General features: G+C 42.1%; 1 pseudogene; it reads left to right on the top strand.

Moving 5' to 3' along the window:
* LOC139982495 (2-hydroxyacyl-CoA lyase 2-like) overlaps positions 1–21,005 on the top strand; it is a 299,720-nt pseudogene that overhangs the window by 26,477 nt on the left and 252,238 nt on the right.

The raw sequence follows: 21,005 nt of genomic DNA, 5'->3' as shown, positions 1-21,005 counted from the left end.
ACCAGCAAAATGACTAGAGTTGGGTGAAGTGACTGGTATCTACTCTGACTTACTTCACCCCTCACCGACCTGTACCTATGCACACCTATCTACCCCAGCCTATTAACTGGTAACATTCTCGCACTGCACGCACCCCCAATGAGACCCTATCTGTGATGAATTTGAGAACCCTTCCACCAGTGGTTCACTTATGTGCTGTGCTTCCAAGGCATTCAACCACCTTTTTTGAAATGTCTCCCACTTCCCAGGTGCTGTTCCCGACTTCAGACTTAACTACGGTCAAGTGCTCAGTAAACGATCCAAGATCATAGCTGTCAACAGAAACAAGAGTCAACTTCTTCTTGTAAGTATATACATATTCATTACATTTAGAGGACTCTCTATGCATATTCAGAGACATAGATATATTTATTCATGTGTGTGTTTAACTCAGTAAACGATCCAAGATAATAGCTGTCAACAGAAACAAGAGTCAACTTCTTCTTGTAAGTATGTACATATTCATCACATTTAGAGGACTCTCTATGCATATTCAGAGACATGGATATATGGTATGAATATTCATGTTTCTATCTATTAGCATGAAGAAATTGTCCCAACTGGCTCTTGTGGCCAATCTACCAGTTTCCTGTCATTCATAGTATATTAATTTTCTAATTTCTAATCAATTGTCTAATTTTAATTGATCTTTATTTCTGTTGTTATTATTGTTGTTCAGAATGCCGGTGTCATGTGGAGACCGGCCCTGGCAGTTCAGGCTGATGTAGATTCCTTCTTGCTGGAGGTATCCAAGGGTCTGACAGGATTCAACTGTAGCAGCGAGTGGATACAATCGTTGAAGGCCAGAGACGAAGAGAAGGAAACGTTGAACTTGTAAGTCAACTCCGTAAAATATCTGAAAATTGCTCCAAGAAACGGGATCTCTCTCGCTTCTGTTGGAGGACTGTCCTTGGCCTGTTACCACCATGATCAAATGGTCACAGCCTCAATGGAAGGGTGGGGGTCAGAGGTGGGGGGGATGGAGTTGTTAAGTGTGATTCAAGTCGTTAGTCTGAATGTCCAGCCGCTTTCTTGGGCATTTTCCTTCTGTATAATTTTTCCTTTTATTTCAGCGTCGAGTCAGAGCCTAGGTCTCTTTTCAAACTTTTATCGTTGAAAAAAAAATATGAGTTTTAAAATTACCAAAAATGAACTAAATGATACTAAAAGAGATACTTAACTGTGACATATATAATGATGTAATAATTGGCTGGATGTGTTCACAAGATCTCAAAGGTTGATACAAATTTGATTTTGCCTGTCTTGAAAGTTTTGCCTGTTTTGAGAGATATGGGAATGTGTTGACAAGACCATGTGGTCGGTATGAATGAAGCTAGCCTTAACATGCAGTCTCCAGTGTAGTTTTGCCATTTATAAAATATTGAAAAGTAAATGGAGGTTATATTGTGTTCATATTACTTTTTGCACACTGCAAATACAGTACCAATTAATACAGCGATACAAATTGAATGTAAACATCCCAAAGATAAAAAAGTTGAAAAGGAAATATTTGTAATCTGAATCACTTTCACAATTCATTATCAACCACAATTACTGGTTTCTTCCTTTTAATCTTTTGTCACATTCTCAACTTGACAAGTTATAGATCCACGTCAAAATCTGCGTCGATCTAGTGGAAAGCTGATGAAGCCATCAACGAAAGCACTAAGATTAATGGTAGAACTAAACCACACAGCAAAAATCAGAGAGTTTGTTGGTATCATTGTCTTTTCAGAAGGACATTTGTTCCTTTTAGCATTGTGAACTTACAGTGCACCGTCCTACCATCCAGTAGGAGATGACTTTCAGGCGCGTAGCGAGGAATTTGCCAATGGAGGGGCGAACCTGTAGGCGAATTATCGGAGCCGTAGATTCAGCATTGGAAACTATCTAAGCGTATCACCACCATGAGTTGGCGCGAATCAAACAAGAAAATTTGGGCCGAAAATGCCTCCCAGATCGCTGAAAATGGCACTTCCCAGGCCTTGCAAGTTGCATCTAAGCATTTTCTAGTTTGAAATTACTAGGGATATCATAAAAACTTACAACAACAAAAATGCTCAAGGGGGACTCGCCCCATCCCCCACACCCCCCCCCTTGGCTACGCGCCTGATGACTTTTTAGCGTATTTAAGCGTTAATCGCTGTAGTTTGGTTTTAATATTCCAGGAAGAAAGCTGAAGATAAAGTGAATCATTTCCTCAATCCTCTTAAGGTCCTCTACCAGGTGGAGGAGGCGATGGACGAGGAGAGCATCATAGTAGCTGACGGAGGGGACTTTGTAGGCAGCGCAGCTTACATCCTCATGTAGGAGGAAATAAAGTGACATCCTCAGGTAGGAGGAAATAAAGTGACATCCTCAGGTAGGAGGCCATAAAGTGACATCCTCAGGTAGGAGAAAATAAAGTGACATCCTCAGGTAGGAGGATATAAAGTGACATCCTCAGGTAGGAGGAAATAAAGTGACATCCTCAGGAAGGAGGAAATAAAGTGACATCCTTAGGTAGGAGGAAATAAAGTGACATCCTCAGGAAGGAGGGAATAAAGTGACATCCTCAGGTAGGAGGATATAAAGTGACATCCTCAGGTGGGAGGAAATAAAGTGATATCCTCAGGTAGGAGGAAATAAAGTGACATCCTCAGGTAGGAGGAAATAAAGTGACATCCTTAGGTAGGAGGAAATAAAGTGACATCCTTAGGTAGGAGGAAATAAAGTGACATATTTAGGTAGGAGGAGATAAAGTGACATCCTTAGGTAGGAGGAAATAAAGTGACATCCTCAGGTAGGAGGAAATAAAGTGACATCCTCAGGAAGGAGGGAATAAAGTGACATCCTCAGGTAGGAGGAAATAAAGTGACATCCTTAGGTAGGAGGAAATAAAGTGACATCCTCAGGTAGGAGGAAATTAAGTGACATCCTCAGGAAGGAGGGAATAAAGTGACATCCTCAGGTAGGAGGAAATAAAGTGACATCCTTAGGTAGGAGGAAATAAAGTGACATCCTCAGGTAGGAGGAAATAAAGTGACATCCATAGGTAGGAGGATATAAAGTGACATCCTCAGGTAGGAGGAAATAAAGTGACATCCTCAGGTAGGAGGAAATAAAGTGACATCCATAGGTAGGAGGATATAAAGTGACATCCTCAGGTAGGAGGAAATAAAGTGACATCTTCCGGTAGGAGGAAATAAAGTGACTTCCTCAGGTAGGAGGAAATAAAGTGACATCCTCAGGTAGGAGGATATAAAGTGACATCCTCAGGTAGGAGGAAATAAAGTGGCATCCTCAGGTAGGAGGAAATAAAGTGACATCCATAGGTAGGAGGAAATAAAGTGACATCCTCAGGTAGGAGGATATAAAGTGACATCCTTAGGTAGGAGGATATAAAGTGACATCCTCAGGTAGGAGGAAATAAAGTGACATCTTCCGGTAGGAGGAAATAAAGTGACTTCCTCAGGTAGGAGGAAATAAAGTGACATCCTCAGGTAGGAGGATATAAAGTGACATCCTCAGGTAGGAGGAAATAAAGTGACATCCTCAGGTAGGAGGAAATAAAGTGACATCCTCAGGTAGGAAGAAATAAAGTGACATCCTCAGGTAGGAGGAAATAAAGTGACATCCATAGGTAGGAGGATATAAAGTGACATCTTCCGGTAGGAGGAAATAAAGTGACTTCCTCAGGTAGGAGGAAATAAAGTGACATCCTCAGGTAGGAGGATATAAAGTGACATCCTCAGGTAGGAGGAAATAAAGTGGCATCCTCAGGTAGGAGGAAATAAAGTGACATCCATAGGTAGGAGGATATAAAGTGACTTCCTTAGGTAGGAGGATATAAAGTGACATCCTCAGGTAGGAGGAAATAAAGTGACATCCTCAGGTAGGAGGAAATAAAGTGACATCTTCCGGTAGGAGGAAATAAAGTGACTTCCTCAGGTAGGAGGAAATAAAGTGACATCCTCAGGTAGGAGGATATAAAGTGACATCCTCAGGTAGGAGGAAATAAAGTGACATCCTCAGGAAGGAGGAAATAAAGTGACATCCTCAGGTAGGAGGATATAAAGTGACATCCTCAGGTAGGAGGATATAAAGTGACATCCTCAGGTAGGAGGAAATAAAGTGACATCCTCAGGTAGGAGGAAATAAAGTGACATCCTCAGGTAGGAGGAAATAAAGTGACATCCTCAGGTAGGAGGAAATAAAGTGACATCCTCAGGTAGGAGGATATAAAGTGACATCCTCAGGTAGGAGGAAATAAAGTGACATCCTCAGGAAGGAGGAAATAAAGTGACATCCTTAGGTAGGAGGATATAAAGTGACATCCTCAGGTAGGAGGAAATAAAGTGACATCCTCAGGTAGGAGGAAATAAAGTGACATCCATAGGTAGGAGGATAAAAAGTGACATCCTCAGGTAGGAGGATATAAAGTGACATCCTCAGGTAGGAGGAAATAAAGTGACATCCTCAGGTAGGAGGAAATAAAGTGACATCCTTAGGTAGGAGGATATAAAGTGACATCCTCAGGTAGGAGGATATAAAGTGACATCCATAGGTAGGAGGATATAAAGTGACATCCTCAGGTAGGAGGATATAAAGTGACATCCTCAGGTAGGAGGAAATAAAGTGACATCCTCAGGTAGGAGGAAATAAAGTGACATCCTCAGGTAGGAGGCCATAAAGTGACATCCTCAGGTAGGAGAAAATAAAGTGACATCCTCAGGTAGGAGGAAATAAAGTGATATCCTCAGGAAGGAGGGAATAAAGTGATATCCTCAGGAAGGAGGGAATAAAGTGACATCCTCAGGTAGGAGGATATAAAGTGACATCCTCAGGTGGGAGGCAAAATAAAGTGATATCCTCAGGTAGGAGGAAATAAAGTGACATCCTCAGGTAGGACGTAATAAAGTGACATCCTTAGGTAGGAGGAAATAAAGTGACATCCTCAGGTAGGAGGGAATAAAGTGACATCCTTAGGTAGGAGGGAATAAAGTGACATCCTTAGGTAGGAGGAAATAAAGTGACATCCTTAGGTAGGAGGAAATAAAGTGACATCCTTAGGTAGGAGGAAATAAAGTGACATCCTCAGGTAGGAGGGAATAAAGTGACATCCTCAGGTAGGAGGAAATAAAGTGACATCCTTAGGTTGGAGGAAATAAAGTGACATCCTTAGGTAGGAGGAAATAAAGTGACATCCTCAGGTAGGAGGGAATAAAGTGACATCCTTAGGTAGGAGGGAATAAAGTGACATCCTTAGGTAGGAGGAAATAAAGTGACATCCTTAGGTAGGAGGAAATAAAGTGACATCCTCAGGTAGGAGGAAATAAAGTGACATCCTCAGGAAGGAGGGAATAAAGTGACATCCTCAGGTAGGAGGAAATAAAGTGACATCCTTAGGTAGGAGGAAATAAAGTGACATCCTCAGGTAGGAGGAAATAAAGTGACATCCATAGGTAGGAGGATATAAAGTGACATCCTCAGGTAGGAGGAAATAAAGTGACATCCTCAGGTAGGAAGAAATAAAGTGACATCCTCAGGTAGGAGGAAATAAAGTGACATCCATAGGTAGGAGGATATAAAGTGACATCTTCCGGTAGGAGGAAATAAAGTGACTTCCTCAGGTAGGAGGAAATAAAGTGACATCCTCAGGTAGGAGGATATAAAGTGACATCCTCAGGTAGGAGGAAATAAAGTGGCATCCTCAGGTAGGAGGAAATAAAGTGACATCCATAGGTAGGAGGATATAAAGTGACATCCTTAGGTAGGAGGATATAAAGTGACATCCTCAGGTAGGAGGAAATAAAGTGACATCCTCAGGTAGGAGGAAATAAAGTGACATCTTCCGGTAGGAGGAAATAAAGTGACTTCCTCAGGTAGGAGGAAATAAAGTGACATCCTCAGGTAGGAGGATATAAAGTGACATCCTCAGGTAGGAGGAAATAAAGTGACATCCTCAGGAAGGAGGAAATAAAGTGACATCCTCAGGTAGGAGGATATAAAGTGACATCCTCAGGTAGGAGGATATAAAGTGACATCCTCAGGTAGGAGGAAATAAAGTGACATCCTCAGGTAGGAGGAAATAAAGTGACATCCTCAGGTAGGAGGAAATAAAGTGACATCCTCAGGTAGGAAGAAATAAAGTGACATCCTCAGGTAGGAGGATATAAAGTGACATCCTCAGGTAGGAGGAAATAAAGTGACATCCTCAGGAAGGAGGAAATAAAGTGACATCCTTAGGTAGGAGGATATAAAGTGACATCCTCAGGTAGGAGGAAATAAAGTGACATCCTCAGGTAGGAGGAAATAAAGTGACATCCATAGGTAGGAGGATATAAAGTGACATCCTCAGGTAGGAGGATATAAAGTGACATCCTCAGGTAGGAGGAAATAAAGTGACATCCTCAGGTAGGAGGAAATAAAGTGACATCCTTAGGTAGGAGGATATAAAGTGACATCCTCAGGTAGGAGGATATAAAGTGACATCCATAGGTAGGAGGATATAAAGTGACATCCTCAGGTAGGAGGATATAAAGTGACATCCTCAGGTAGGAGGAAATAAAGTGACATCCTCAGGTAAGAGGAAATAAAGTGACATCCTCAGGTAGGAGGCCATAAAGTGACATCCTCAGGTAGGAGAAAATAAAGTGACATCCTCAGGTAGGAGGAAATAAAGTGACATCCTCAGGTAGGAGGGAAAAAAGTGACATCCTCAGGTAGGAGGAAATAAAGTGATATCCTCAGGAAGGAGGGAATAAAGTGATATCCTCAGGAAGGAGGGAATAAAGTGACATCCTCAGGTAGGAGGATATAAAGTGACATCCTCAGGTGGGAGGAAATAAAGTGACATCCTCAGGTAGGAGGAAATAAAGTGACATCCTCAGGTAGGAGGAAATAAAGTGACATCCTTAGGTAGGAGGAAATAAAGTGACATCCTCAGGTAGGAGGAAATAAAGTGACATCCATAGGTAGGAGGAAATAAAGTGACATCCTTAGGTTGGAGGAAATAAAGTGACATCCTTAGGTAGGAGGAAATAAAGTGACATCCTCAGGTAGGAGGGAATAAAGTGACATCCTTAGGTAGGAGGGAATAAAGTGACATCCTTAGGTAGGAGGAAATAAAGTGACATCCTTAGGTAGGAGGAAATAAAGTGACATCCTCAGGTAGGAGGAAATAAAGTGACATCCTCAGGAAGGAGGGAATAAAGTGACATCCTCAGGTAGGAGGAAATAAAGTGACATCCTTAGGTAGGAGGAAATAAAGTGACATCCTCAGGTAGGAGGAAATAAAGTGACATCCATAGGTAGGAGGATATAAAGTGACATCCTCAGGTAGGAGGAAATAAAGTGACATCTTCCGGTAGGAGGAAATAAAGTGACTTCCTCAGGTAGGAGGATATAAAGTGACATGCTCAGGTAGGAGGAAATAAAGTGACATCCTCAGGAAGGAGGAAATAAAGTGACATCCTCAGGTAGGAGGATATAAAGTGACATCCTCAGGTAGGAGGAAATAAAGTGACATCCTCAGGTAGGAGGAAATAAAGTGACATCCATAGGTAGGAGGATATAAAGTGACATCCTCAGGTAGGAGGATATAAAGTGACATCCTCAGGTAGGAGGAAATAAAGTGACATCCTCAGGTAGGAGGAAATAAAGTGACATCCTTAGGTAGGAGGATATAAAGTGACATCCTCAGGTAGGAGGATATAAAGTGACATCCATAGGTAGGAGGATATAAAGTGACATCCTCAGGTAGGAGGATATAAAGTGACATCCTCAGGTAGGAGGAAATAAAGTGACATCCTCAGGTAGGAGGAAATAAAGTGACATCCTCAGGTAGGAGGCCATAAAGTGACATCCTCAGGTAGGAGGAAATAAAGTGACATCCTTAGGTAGGAGGAAATAAAGTGACATCCTCAGGTAGGAGGAAATAAAGTGACATCCATAGGTAGGAGGATATAAAGTGACATCCTCAGGTAGGAGGAAATAAAGTGACATCTTCCGGTAGGAGGAAATAAAGTGACTTCCTCAGGTAGGAGGAAATAAAGTGACATCCTCAGGTAGGAGGATATAAAGTGACATCCTCAGGTAGGAGGAAATAAACTGGCATCCTCAGGTAGGAGGAAATAAAGTGACATCCATAGGTAGGAGAAAATAAAGTGACATCCTCAGGTAGGAGGAAATAAAGTGACATCCTCAGGTAGGAGGGAAAAAAGTGACATCCTCAGGTAGGAGGAAATAAAGTGATATCCTCAGGAAGGAGGGAATAAAGTGATATCCTCAGGAAGGAGGGAATAAAGTGACATCCGCAGGTAGGAGGATATAAAGTGACATCCTCAGGTGGGAGGAAATAAAGTGATATCCTCAGGTAGGAGGAAATAAAGTGACATCCTCAGGTAGGAGGAAATAAAGTGACATCCTTAGGTGGGAGGAAATAAAGTGACATCCTCTTGTAGAAGGGAATAAAGTGACATCCTTAGGTAGGAGGGAATAAATTGACATCCTTAGGTAGGAGGAAATAAAGTGACATCCTTAGGTAGGAGGAAATAAAGTGACATCCTTAGGTAGGAGGGAATAAAGTGACATCCTTAGGTAGGAGGAAATAAAGTGACATCCTTAGGTAGGAGGAAATAAAGTGACATCCTCAGGTAGGAGGAAATAAAGTGACATCCTCAGGAAAGAGGGAATAAAGTGACATCCTCAGGTAGGAGGAAATAAAGTGACATCCTTAGGTAGGAGGAAATAAAGTGACATCCTCAGGTAGGAGGAAATAAAGTGACATCCATAGGTAGGAGGATATAAAGTGACATCCTCAGGTAGGAGGAAATAAAGTGACATCTTCCGGTAGGAGGAAATAAAGTGACTTCCTCAGGTAGGAGGAAATAAAGTGACATCCTCAGGTAGGAGGATATAAAGTGACATCCTCAGGTAGGAGGAAATAAAGTGGCATCCTCAGGTAGGAGGAAATAAAGTGACATCCATAGGTAGGAGGAAATAAAGTGACATCCTCAGGTAGGAGGATATAAAGTGACATCCATAGGTAGGAGGAAATAAAGTGACTTCCTCAGGTAGGAGGAAATAAAGTGACATCCTCAGGTAGGAGGATATAAAGTGACATCCTCAGGTAGGAGGAAATAAAGTGGCATCCTCACGTAGGAGGAAATAAAGTGACATCCATAGGTAGGAGGATATAAAGTGACATCCTTAGGTAGGAGGATATAAAGTGACATCCTCAGGTAGGAGGAAATAAAGTGACATCCTCAGGTAGGAGGAAATAAAGTGACATCTTCCGGTAGGAGGAAATAAAGTGACTTCCTCAGGTAGGAGGAAATAATGTGACATCCTCAGGTAGGAGGATATAAAGTGACATCCTCAGGTAGGAGGAAATAAAGTGACATCCTCAGGAAGGAGGAAATAAAGTGACATCCTTAGGTAGGAGGATATAATGTGACATCCTCAGGTAGGAGGATATAAAGTGACATCCTCAGGTAGGAGGAAATAAAGTGACATCCTCAGGTAGGAGGAAATAAAGTGACATCCTCAGGAAGGAGGAAATAAAGTGACATCCTTAGGTAGGAGGAAATAAAGTGACATCCTCAGGTAGGAGGAAATAAAGTGACATCCTCAGGAAGGAGGGAATAAAGTGACATCCTCAGGTAGGAGGAAATAAAGTGACATCCTTAGGTAGGAGGAAATAAAGTGACATCCTCAGGTAGGAGGAAATAAAGTGACATCCATAGGTAGGAGGATATAAAGTGACATCCTCAGGTAGGAGGAAATAAAGTGACATCTTCCGGTAGGAGGAAATAAAGTGACTTCCTCAGGTAGGAGGAAATAAAGTGACATCCTCAGGTAGGAGGATATAAAGTGACATCCATAGGTAGGAGGATATCAAGTGACATCCTCAGGTAGGAGGATATAAAGTGACATCCTCAGGTAGGAGGAAATAAAGTGACATCCTCAGGTAGGAGGCCATAAAGTGACATCCTCAGGTAGGAGAAAATAAAGTGACATCCTCAGGTAGGAGGAAATAAAGTGACATCCTCAGGTAGGAGGGAAAAAAGTGACATCCTCAGGTAGGAGGAAATAAAGTGATATCCTCAGGAAGGAGGGAATAAAGTGATATCCTCAGGAAGGAGGGAATAAAGTGACATCCTCAGGTAGGAGGATATAAAGTGACATCCTCAGGTGGGAGGCAAAATAAAGTGATATCCTCAGGTAGGAGGAAATAAAGTGACATCCTCAGGTAGGACGTAATAAAGTGACATCCTTAGGTAGGAGGAAATAAAGTGACATCCTCAGGTAGGAGGGAATAAAGTGACATCCTTAGGTAGGAGGGAATAAAGTGACATCCTTAGGTAGGAGGAAATAAAGTGACATCCTTAGGTAGGAGGAAATAAAGTGACATCCTTAGGTAGGAGGAAATAAAGTGACATCCTCAGGTAGGAGGGAATAAAGTGACATCCTCAGGTAGGAGGAAATAAAGTGACATCCTTAGGTTGGAGGAAATAAAGTGACATCCTTAGGTAGGAGGAAATAAAGTGACATCCTCAGGTAGGAGGGAATAAAGTGACATCCTTAGGTAGGAGGGAATAAAGTGACATCCTTAGGTAGGAGGAAATAAAGTGACATCCTCAGGTAGGAGAAAATAAAGTGACATCCTCAGGTAGGAGGAAATAAAGTGACATCCTCAGGTAGGAGGGAAAAAAGTGACATCCTCAGGTAGGAGGAAATAAAGTGATATCCTCAGGAAGGAGGGAATAAAGTGATATCCTCAGGAAGGAGGGAATAAAGTGACATCCTCAGGTAGGAGGATATAAAGTGACATCCTCAGGTGGGAGGAAATAAAGTGACATCCTCAGGTAGGAGGAAATAAAGTGACATCCTCAGGTAGGAGGAAATAAAGTGACATCCTTAGGTAGGAGGAAATAAAGTGACATCCTCAGGTAGGAGGAAATAAAGTGACATCCATAGGTAGGAGGAAATAAAGTGACATCCTTAGGTTGGAGGAAATAAAGTGACATCCTTAGGTAGGAGGAAATAAAGTGACATCCTCAGGTAGGAGGGAATAAAGTGACATCCTTAGGTAGGAGGGAATAAAGTGACATCCTTAGGTAGGAGGAAATAAAGTGACATCCTTAGGTAGGAGGAAATAAAGTGACATCCTCAGGTAGGAGGAAATAAAGTGACATCCTCAGGAAGGAGGGAATAAAGTGACATCCTCAGGTAGGAGGAAATAAAGTGACATCCTTAGGTAGGAGGAAATAAAGTGACATCCTCAGGTAGGAGGAAATAAAGTGACATCCATAGGTAGGAGGATATAAAGTGACATCCTCAGGTAGGAGGAAATAAAGTGACATCTTCCGGTAGGAGGAAATAAAGTGACTTCCTCAGGTAGGAGGATATAAAGTGACATGCTCAGGTAGGAGGAAATAAAGTGACATCCTCAGGAAGGAGGAAATAAAGTGACATCCTCAGGTAGGAGGATATAAAGTGACATCCTCAGGTAGGAGGAAATAAAGTGACATCCTCAGGTAGGAGGAAATAAAGTGACATCCATAGGTAGGAGGATATAAAGTGACATCCTCAGGTAGGAGGATATAAAGTGACATCCTCAGGTAGGAGGAAATAAAGTGACATCCTCAGGTAGGAGGAAATAAAGTGACATCCTTAGGTAGGAGGATATAAAGTGACATCCTCAGGTAGGAGGATATAAAGTGACATCCATAGGTAGGAGGATATAAAGTGACATCCTCAGGTAGGAGGATATAAAGTGACATCCTCAGGTAGGAGGAAATAAAGTGACATCCTCAGGTAGGAGGAAATAAAGTGACATCCTCAGGTAGGAGGCCATAAAGTGACATCCTCAGGTAGGAGGAAATAAAGTGACATCCTTAGGTAGGAGGAAATAAAGTGACATCCTCAGGTAGGAGGAAATAAAGTGACATCCATAGGTAGGAGGATATAAAGTGACATCCTCAGGTAGGAGGAAATAAAGTGACATCTTCCGGTAGGAGGAAATAAAGTGACTTCCTCAGGTAGGAGGAAATAAAGTGACATCCTCAGGTAGGAGGATATAAAGTGACATCCTCAGGTAGGAGGAAATAAACTGGCATCCTCAGGTAGGAGGAAATAAAGTGACATCCATAGGTAGGAGAAAATAAAGTGACATCCTCAGGTAGGAGGAAATAAAGTGACATCCTCAGGTAGGAGGGAAAAAAGTGACATCCTCAGGTAGGAGGAAATAAAGTGATATCCTCAGGAAGGAGGGAATAAAGTGATATCCTCAGGAAGGAGGGAATAAAGTGACATCCGCAGGTAGGAGGATATAAAGTGACATCCTCAGGTGGGAGGAAATAAAGTGATATCCTCAGGTAGGAGGAAATAAAGTGACATCCTCAGGTAGGAGGAAATAAAGTGACATCCTTAGGTGGGAGGAAATAAAGTGACATCCTCTTGTAGAAGGGAATAAAGTGACATCCTTAGGTAGGAGGGAATAAATTGACATCCTTAGGTAGGAGGAAATAAAGTGACATCCTTAGGTAGGAGGAAATAAAGTGACATCCTTAGGTAGGAGGGAATAAAGTGACATCCTTAGGTAGGAGGAAATAAAGTGACATCCTTAGGTAGGAGGAAATAAAGTGACATCCTCAGGTAGGAGGAAATAAAGTGACATCCTCAGGAAGGAGGGAATAAAGTGACATCCTCAGGTAGGAGGAAATAAAGTGACATCCTTAGGTAGGAGGAAATAAAGTGACATCCTCAGGTAGGAGGAAATAAAGTGACATCCATAGGTAGGAGGATATAAAGTGACATCCTCAGGTAGGAGGAAATAAAGTGACATCTTCCGGTAGGAGGAAATAAAGTGACTTCCTCAGGTAGGAGGAAATAAAGTGACATCCTCAGGTAGGAGGATATAAAGTGACATCCTCAGGTAGGAGGAAATAAAGTGGCATCCTCAGGTAGGAGGAAATAAAGTGACATCCATAGGTAGGAGGAAATAAAGTGACATCCTCAGGTAGGAGGATATAAAGTGACATCCATAGGTAGGAGGAAATAAAGTGACTTCCTCAGGTAGGAGGAAATAAAGTGACATCCTCAGGTAGGAGGATATAAAGTGACATCCTCAGGTAGGAGGAAATAAAGTGGCATCCTCACGTAGGAGGAAATAAAGTGACATCCATAGGTAGGAGGATATAAAGTGACATCCTTAGGTAGGAGGATATAAAGTGACATCCTCAGGTAGGAGGAAATAAAGTGACATCCTCAGGTAGGAGGAAATAAAGTGACATCTTCCGGTAGGAGGAAATAAAGTGACTTCCTCAGGTAGGAGGAAATAATGTGACATCCTCAGGTAGGAGGATATAAAGTGACATCCTCAGGTAGGAGGAAATAAAGTGACATCCTCAGGAAGGAGGAAATAAAGTGACATCCTTAGGTAGGAGGATATAATGTGACATCCTCAGGTAGGAGGATATAAAGTGACATCCTCAGGTAGGAGGAAATAAAGTGACATCCTCAGGTAGGAGGAAATAAAGTGACATCCTCAGGAAGGAGGAAATAAAGTGACATCCTTAGGTAGGAGGAAATAAAGTGACATCCTCAGGTAGGAGGAAATAAAGTGACATCCTCAGGAAGGAGGGAATAAAGTGACATCCTCAGGTAGGAGGAAATAAAGTGACATCCTTAGGTAGGAGGAAATAAAGTGACATCCTCAGGTAGGAGGAAATAAAGTGACATCCATAGGTAGGAGGATATAAAGTGACATCCTCAGGTAGGAGGAAATAAAGTGACATCTTCCGGTAGGAGGAAATAAAGTGACTTCCTCAGGTAGGAGGAAATAAAGTGACATCCTCAGGTAGGAGGATATAAAGTGACATCCTCAGGTAGGAGGAAATAAAGTGGCATCCTCAGGTAGGAGGAAATAAAGTGACATCCATAGGTAGGAGGAAATAAAGTGACATCCTCAGGTAGGAGGATATAAAGTGACATCTTCCGGTAGGAGGAAATAAAGTGACTTCCTCAGGTAGGAGGAAATAAAGTGACATCCTCAGGTAGGAGGATATAAAGTGACATCCTCAGGTAGGAGGAAATAAAGTGGCATCCTCACGTAGGAGGAAATAAAGTGACATCCATAGGTAGGAGGATATAAAGTGACATCCTTAGGTAGGAGGATATAAAGTGACATCCTCAGGTAGGAGGAAATAAAGTGACATCCTCAGGTAGGAGGAAATAAAGTGACATCTTCCGGTAGGAGGAAATAAAGTGACTTCCTCAGGTAGGAGGAAATAAAGTGACATCCTCAGGTAGGAGGATATAAAGTGACATCCTCAGGTAGGAGGAAATAAAGTGACATCCTCAGGAAGGAGGAAATAAAGTGACATCCTTAGGTAGGAGGATATAATGTGACATCCTCAGGTAGGAGGATATAAAGTGACATCCTCAGGTAGGAGGAAATAAAGTGACATCCTCAGGTAGGAGGAAATAAAGTGACATCCTCAGGAAGGAGGAAATAAAGTGACATCCTTAGGTAGGAGGATATAAAGTGACATCCTCAGGTAGGAGGAAATAAAGTGACATCCTCAGGTAGGAGGAAATAAAGTGACATCCATAGGTAGGAGGATATCAAGTGACATCCTCAGGTAGGAGGATATAAAGTGACATCCTCAGGTAGGAGGAAATAAAGTGACATCCTCAGGTAGGAGGCCATAAAGTGACATCCTCAGGTAGGAGAAAATAAAGTGACATCCTCAGGTAGGAGGAAATAAAGTGACATCCTCAGGTAGGAGGGAAAAAAGTGACATCCTCAGGTAGGAGGAAATAAAGTGATATCCTCAGGAAGGAGGGAATAAAGTGATATCCTCAGGAAGGAGGGAATAAAGTGACATCCTCAGGTAGGAGGATATAAAGTGACATCCTCAGGTGGGAGGCAAAATAAAGTGATATCCTCAGGTAGGAGGAAATAAAGTGACATCCTCAGGTAGGACGTAATAAAGTGACATCCTTAGGTAGGAGGAAATAAAGTGACATCCTCAGGTAGGAGGGAATAAAGTGACATCCTTAGGTAGGAGGGAATAAAGTGACATCCTTAGGTAGGAGGAAATAAAGTGACATCCTTAGGTAGGAGGAAATAAAGTGACATCCTTAGGTAGGAGGAAATAAAGTGACATCCTCAGGTAGGAGGGAATAAAGTGACATCCTCAGGTAGGAGGAAATAAAGTGACATCCTTAGGTTGGAGGAAATAAAGTGACATCCTTAGGTAGGAGGAAATAAAGTGACATCCTCAGGTAGGAGGGAATAAAGTGACATCCTTAGGTAGGAGGGAATAAAGTGACATCCTTAGGTAGGAGGAAATAAAGTGACATCCTCAGGTAGGAGAAAATAAAGTGACATCCTCAGGTAGGAGGAAATAAAGTGACATCCTCAGGTAGGAGGGAAAAAAGTGACATCCTCAGGTAGGAGGAAATAAAGTGATATCCTCAGGAAGGAGGGAATAAAGTGATATCCTCAGGAAGGAGGGAATAAAGTGACATCCTCAGGTAGGAGGATATAAAGTGACATCCTCAGGTGGGAGGAAATAAAGTGACATCCTCAGGTAGGAGGAAATAAAGTGACATCCTCAGGTAGGAGGAAATAAAGTGACATCCTTAGGTAGGAGGAAATAAAGTGACATCCTCAGGTAGGAGGAAATAAAGTGACATCCATAGGTAGGAGGAAATAAAGTGACATCCTTAGGTTGGAGGAAATAAAGTGACATCCTTAGGTAGGAGGAAATAAAGTGACATCCTCAGGTAGGAGGGAATAAAGTGACATCCTTAGGTAGGAGGGAATAAAGTGACATCCTTAGGTAGGAGGAAATAAAGTGACATCCTTAGGTAGGAGGAAATAAAGTGACATCCTCAGGTAGGAGGAAATAAAGTGACATCCTCAGGAAGGAGGGAATAAAGTGACATCCTCAGGTAGGAGGAAATAAAGTGACATCCTTAGGTAGGAGGAAATAAAGTGACATCCTCAGGTAGGAGGAAATAAAGTGACATCCATAGGTAGGAGGATATAAAGTGACATCCTCAGGTAGGAGGAAATAAAGTGACATCTTCCGGTAGGAGGAAATAAAGTGACTTCCTCAGGTAGGAGGATATAAAGTGACATGCTCAGGTAGGAGGAAATAAAGTGACATCCTCAGGAAAGAGGAAATAAAGTGACATCCTCAGGTAGGAGGATATAAAGTGACATCCTCAGGTAGGAGGAAATAAAGTGACATCCTCAGGTAGGAGGAAATAAAGTGACATCCATAGGTAGGAGGATATAAAGTGACATCCTCAGGTAGGAGGATATAAAGTGACATCCTCAGGTAGGAGGAAATAAAGTGACATCCTCAGGTAGGAGGAAATAAAGTGACATCCTTAGGTAGGAGGATATAAAGTGACATCCTCAGGTAGGAGGATATAAAGTGACATCCATAGGTAGGAGGATATAAAGTGACATCCTCAGGTAGGAGGATATAAAGTGACATCCTCAGGTAGGAGGAAATAAAGTGACATCCTCAGGTAGGAGGAAATAAAGTGACATCCTCAGGTAGGAGGCCATAAAGTGACATCCTCAGGTAGGAGGAAATAAAGTGACATCCTTAGGTAGGAGGAAATAAAGTGACATCCTCAGGTAGGAGGAAATAAAGTGACATCCATAGGTAGGAGGATATAAAGTGACATCCTCAGGTAGGAGGAAATAAAGTGACATCTTCCGGTAGGAGGAAATAAAGTGACTTCCTCAGGTAGGAGGAAATAAAGTGACATCCTCAGGTAGGAGGATATAAAGTGACATCCTCAGGTAGGAGGAAATAAACTGGCATCCTCAGGTAGGAGGAAATAAAGTGACATCCATAGGTAGGAGAAAATAAAGTGACATCCTCAGGTAGGAGGAAATAAAGTGACATCCTCAGGTAGGAGGGAAAAAAGTGACATCCTCAGGTAGGAGGAAATAAAGTGATATCCTCAGGAAGGAGGGAATAAAGTGATATCCTCAGGAAGGAGGGAATAAAGTGACATCCGCAGGTAGGAGGATATAAAGTGACATCCTCAGGTGGGAGGAAATAAAGTGATATCCTCAGGTAGGAGGAAATAAAGTGACATCCTCAGGTAGGAGGAAATAAAGTGACATCCTTAGGTGGGAGGAAATAAAGTGACATCCTCTTGTAGAAGGGAATAAAGTGACATCCTTAGGTAGGAGGGAATAAAGTGACATCCTTAGGTAGGAGGAAATAAAGTGACATCCTTAGGTAGGAGGAAATAAAGTGACATCCTTAGGTAGGAGGGAATAAAGTGACATCCTTAGGTAGGAGGAAATAAAGTGACATCCTTAGGTAGGAGGAAATAAAGTGACATCCTCAGGTAGGAGGAAATAAAGTGACATCCTCAGGAAGGAGGGAATAAAGTGACATCCTCAGGTAGGAGGAAATAAAGTGACATCCTTAGGTAGGAGGAAATAAAGTGACATCCTCAGGTAGGAGGAAATAAAGTGACATCCATAGGTAGGAGGATATAAAGTGACATCCTCAGGTAGGAGGAAATAAAGTGACATCTTCCGGTAGGAGGAAATAAAGTGACTTCCTCAGGTAGGAGGAAATAAAGTGACATCCTCAGGTAGGAGGATATAAAGTGACATCCTCAGGTAGGAGGAAATAAAGTGGCATCCTCAGGTAGGAGGAAATAAAGTGACATCCATAGGTAGGAGGAAATAAAGTGACATCCTCAGGTAGGAGGATATAAAGTGACATCTTCCGGTAGGAGGAAATAAAGTGACTTCCTCAGGTAGGAGGAAATAAAGTGACATCCTCAGGTAGGAGGATATAAAGTGACATCCTCAGGTAGGAGGAAATAAAGTGGCATCCTCACGTAGGAGGAAATAAAGTGACATCCATAGGTAGGAGGATATAAAGTGACATCCTTAGGTAGGAGGATATCAAGTGACATCCTCAGGTAGGAGGAAATAAAGTGACATCCTCAGGTAGGAGGAAATAAAGTGACATCTTCCGGTAGGAGGAAATAAAGTGACTTCCTCAGGTAGGAGGAAATAAAGTGACATCCTCAGGTAGGAGGATATAAAGTGACATCCTCAGGTAGGAGGAAATAAAGTGACATCCTCAGGAAGGAGGAAATAAAGTGACATCCTTAGGTAGGAGGATATAATGTGACATCCTCAGGTAGGAGGATATAAAGTGACATCCTCAGGTAGGAGGAAATAAAGTGACATCCTCAGGTAGGAGGAAATAAAGTGACATCCTCAGGAAGGAGGAAATAAAGTGACATCCTTAGGTAGGAGGAAATAAAGTGACATCCTCAGGTAGGAGGAAATAAAGTGACATCCTCAGGAAGGAGGGAATAAAGTGACATCCTCAGGTAGGAGGAAATAAAGTGACATCCTTAGGTAGGAGGAAATAAAGTGACATCCTCAGGTAGGAGGAAATAAAGTGACATCCATAGGTAGGAGGATATAAAGTGACATCCTCAGGTAGGAGGAAATAAAGTGACATCTTCCGGTAGGAGGAAATAAAGTGACTTCCTCAGGTAGGAGGAAATAAAGTGACATCCTCAGGTAGGAGGATATAAAGTGACATCCTCAGGTAGGAGGAAATAAAGTGGCATCCTCAGGTAGGAGGAAATAAAGTGACATCCATAGGTAGGAGGAAATAAAGTGACATCCTCAGGTAGGAGGATATAAAGTGACATCTTCCGGTAGGAGGAAATAAAGTGACTTCCTCAGGTAGGAGGAAATAAAGTGACATCCTCAGGTAGGAGGATATAAAGTGACATCCTCAGGTAGGAGGAAATAAAGTGGCATCCTCACGTAGGAGGAAATAAAGTGACATCCATAGGTAGGAGGATATAAAGTGACATCCTTAGGTAGGAGGATATAAAGTGACATCCTCAGGTAGGAGGAAATAAAGTGACATCCTCAGGTAGGAGGAAATAAAGTGACATCTTCCGGTAGGAGGAAATAAAGTGACTTCCTCAGGTAGGAGGAAATAAAGTGACATCCTCAGGTAGGAGGATATAAAGTGACATCCTCAGGTAGGAGGAAATAAAGTGACATCCTCAGGAAGGAGGAAATAAAGTGACATCCTTAGGTAGGAGGATATAATGTGACATCCTCAGGTAGGAGGATATAAAGTGACATCCTCAGGTAGGAGGAAATAAAGTGACATCCTCAGGTAGGAGGAAATAAAGTGACATCCTCAGGAAGGAGGAAATAAAGTGACATCCTTAGGTAGGAGGATATAAAGTGACATCCTCAGGTAGGAGGAAATAAAGTGACATCCTCAGGTAGGAGGAAATAAAGTGACATCCATAGGTAGGAGGATATCAAGTGACATCCTCAGGTAGGAGGATATAAAGTGACATCCTCAGGTAGGAGGAAATAAAGTGACATCCTCAGGTAGGAGGCCATAAAGTGACATCCTCAGGTAGGAGAAAATAAAGTGACATCCTCAGGTAGGAGGAAATAAAGTGACATCCTCAGGTAGGAGGGAAAAAAGTGACATCCTCAGGTAGGAGGAAATAAAGTGATATCCTCAGGAAGGAGGGAATAAAGTGATATCCTCAGGAAGGAGGGAATAAAGTGACATCCTCAGGTAGGAGGATATAAAGTGACATCCTCAGGTGGGAGGCAAAATAAAGTGATATCCTCAGGTAGGAGGAAATAAAGTGACATCCTCAGGTAGGACGTAATAAAGTGACATCCTTAGGTAGGAGGAAATAAAGTGACATCCTCAGGTAGGAGGGAATAAAGTGACATCCTTAGGTAGGAGGGAATAAAGTGACATCCTTAGGTAGGAGGAAATAAAGTGACATCCTTAGGTAGGAGGAAATAAAGTGACATCCTTAGGTAGGAGGAAATAAAGTGACATCCTCAGGTAGGAGGGAATAAAGTGACATCCTCAGGTAGGAGGAAATAAAGTGACATCCTTAGGTTGGAGGAAATAAAGTGACATCCTTAGGTAGGAGGAAATAAAGTGACATCCTCAGGTAGGAGGGAATAAAGTGACATCCTTAGGTAGGAGGGAATAAAGTGACATCCTTAGGTAGGAGGAAATAAAGTGACATCCTTAGGTAGGAGGAAATAAAGTGACATCCTCAGGTAGGAAGAAATAAAGTGACATCCTCAGGTAGGAGGAAATAAAGTGACATCCTTAGGTAGGAGGATATAAAGTGACATCCTCAGGTAGGAGGAAATAAAGTGACATCCTCAGGTAGGAAGAAATAAAGTGACATCCTCAGGTAGGAGGAAATAAAGTGACATCCATAGGTAGGAGGATATAAAGTGACATCTTCCGGTAGGAGGAAATAAAGTGACTTCCTCAGGTAGGAGGAAATAAAGTGACATCCTCAGGTAGGAGGATATAAAGTGACATCCTCAGGTAGGAGGAAATAAAGTGGCATCCTCAGGTAGGAGGAAATAAAGTGACATCCTCAGGTAGGAGGATATAAAGTGACATCCTTAGGTAGGAGGATATAAAGTGACATCCTCAGGTAGGAGGAAATAAAGTGACATCCTCAGGTAGGAGGAAATAAAGTGACATCTTCCGGTAGGAGGAAATAAAGTGACTTCCTCAGGTAGGAGGAAATAAAGTGACATCCTCAGGTAGGAGGATATAAAGTGACATCCTCAGGTAGGAGGAAATAAAGTGACATCCTCAGGAAGGAGGAAATAAAGTGACATCCTCAGGTAGGAGGATATAAAGTGACATCCTCAGGTAGGAGGATATAAAGTGACATCCTCAGGTAGGAGGAAATAAAGTGACATCCTCAGGTAGGAGGAAATAAAGTGACATCCTCAGGTAGGAGGAAATAAAGTGACATCCTCAGGTAGGAGGGAATAAAGTGACATCCTCAGGTAGGAGGAAATAAAGTGACATCCTTAGGTAGGAGGAAATAAAGTGACATCCTCAGGTAGGAGGAAATAAAGTGACATCCATAGGTAG

This window comes from Apostichopus japonicus, chromosome 16 (genome assembly GCF_037975245.1).
Source record: "Apostichopus japonicus isolate 1M-3 chromosome 16, ASM3797524v1, whole genome shotgun sequence".
In the NCBI taxonomy this organism is placed as follows: Eukaryota; Metazoa; Echinodermata; class Holothuroidea; order Aspidochirotida; family Stichopodidae; genus Apostichopus; species Apostichopus japonicus.
The sequence above is the reverse complement of the archived record's forward strand: the minus strand, read 5'-3'. Positions and strand labels throughout refer to the sequence as shown.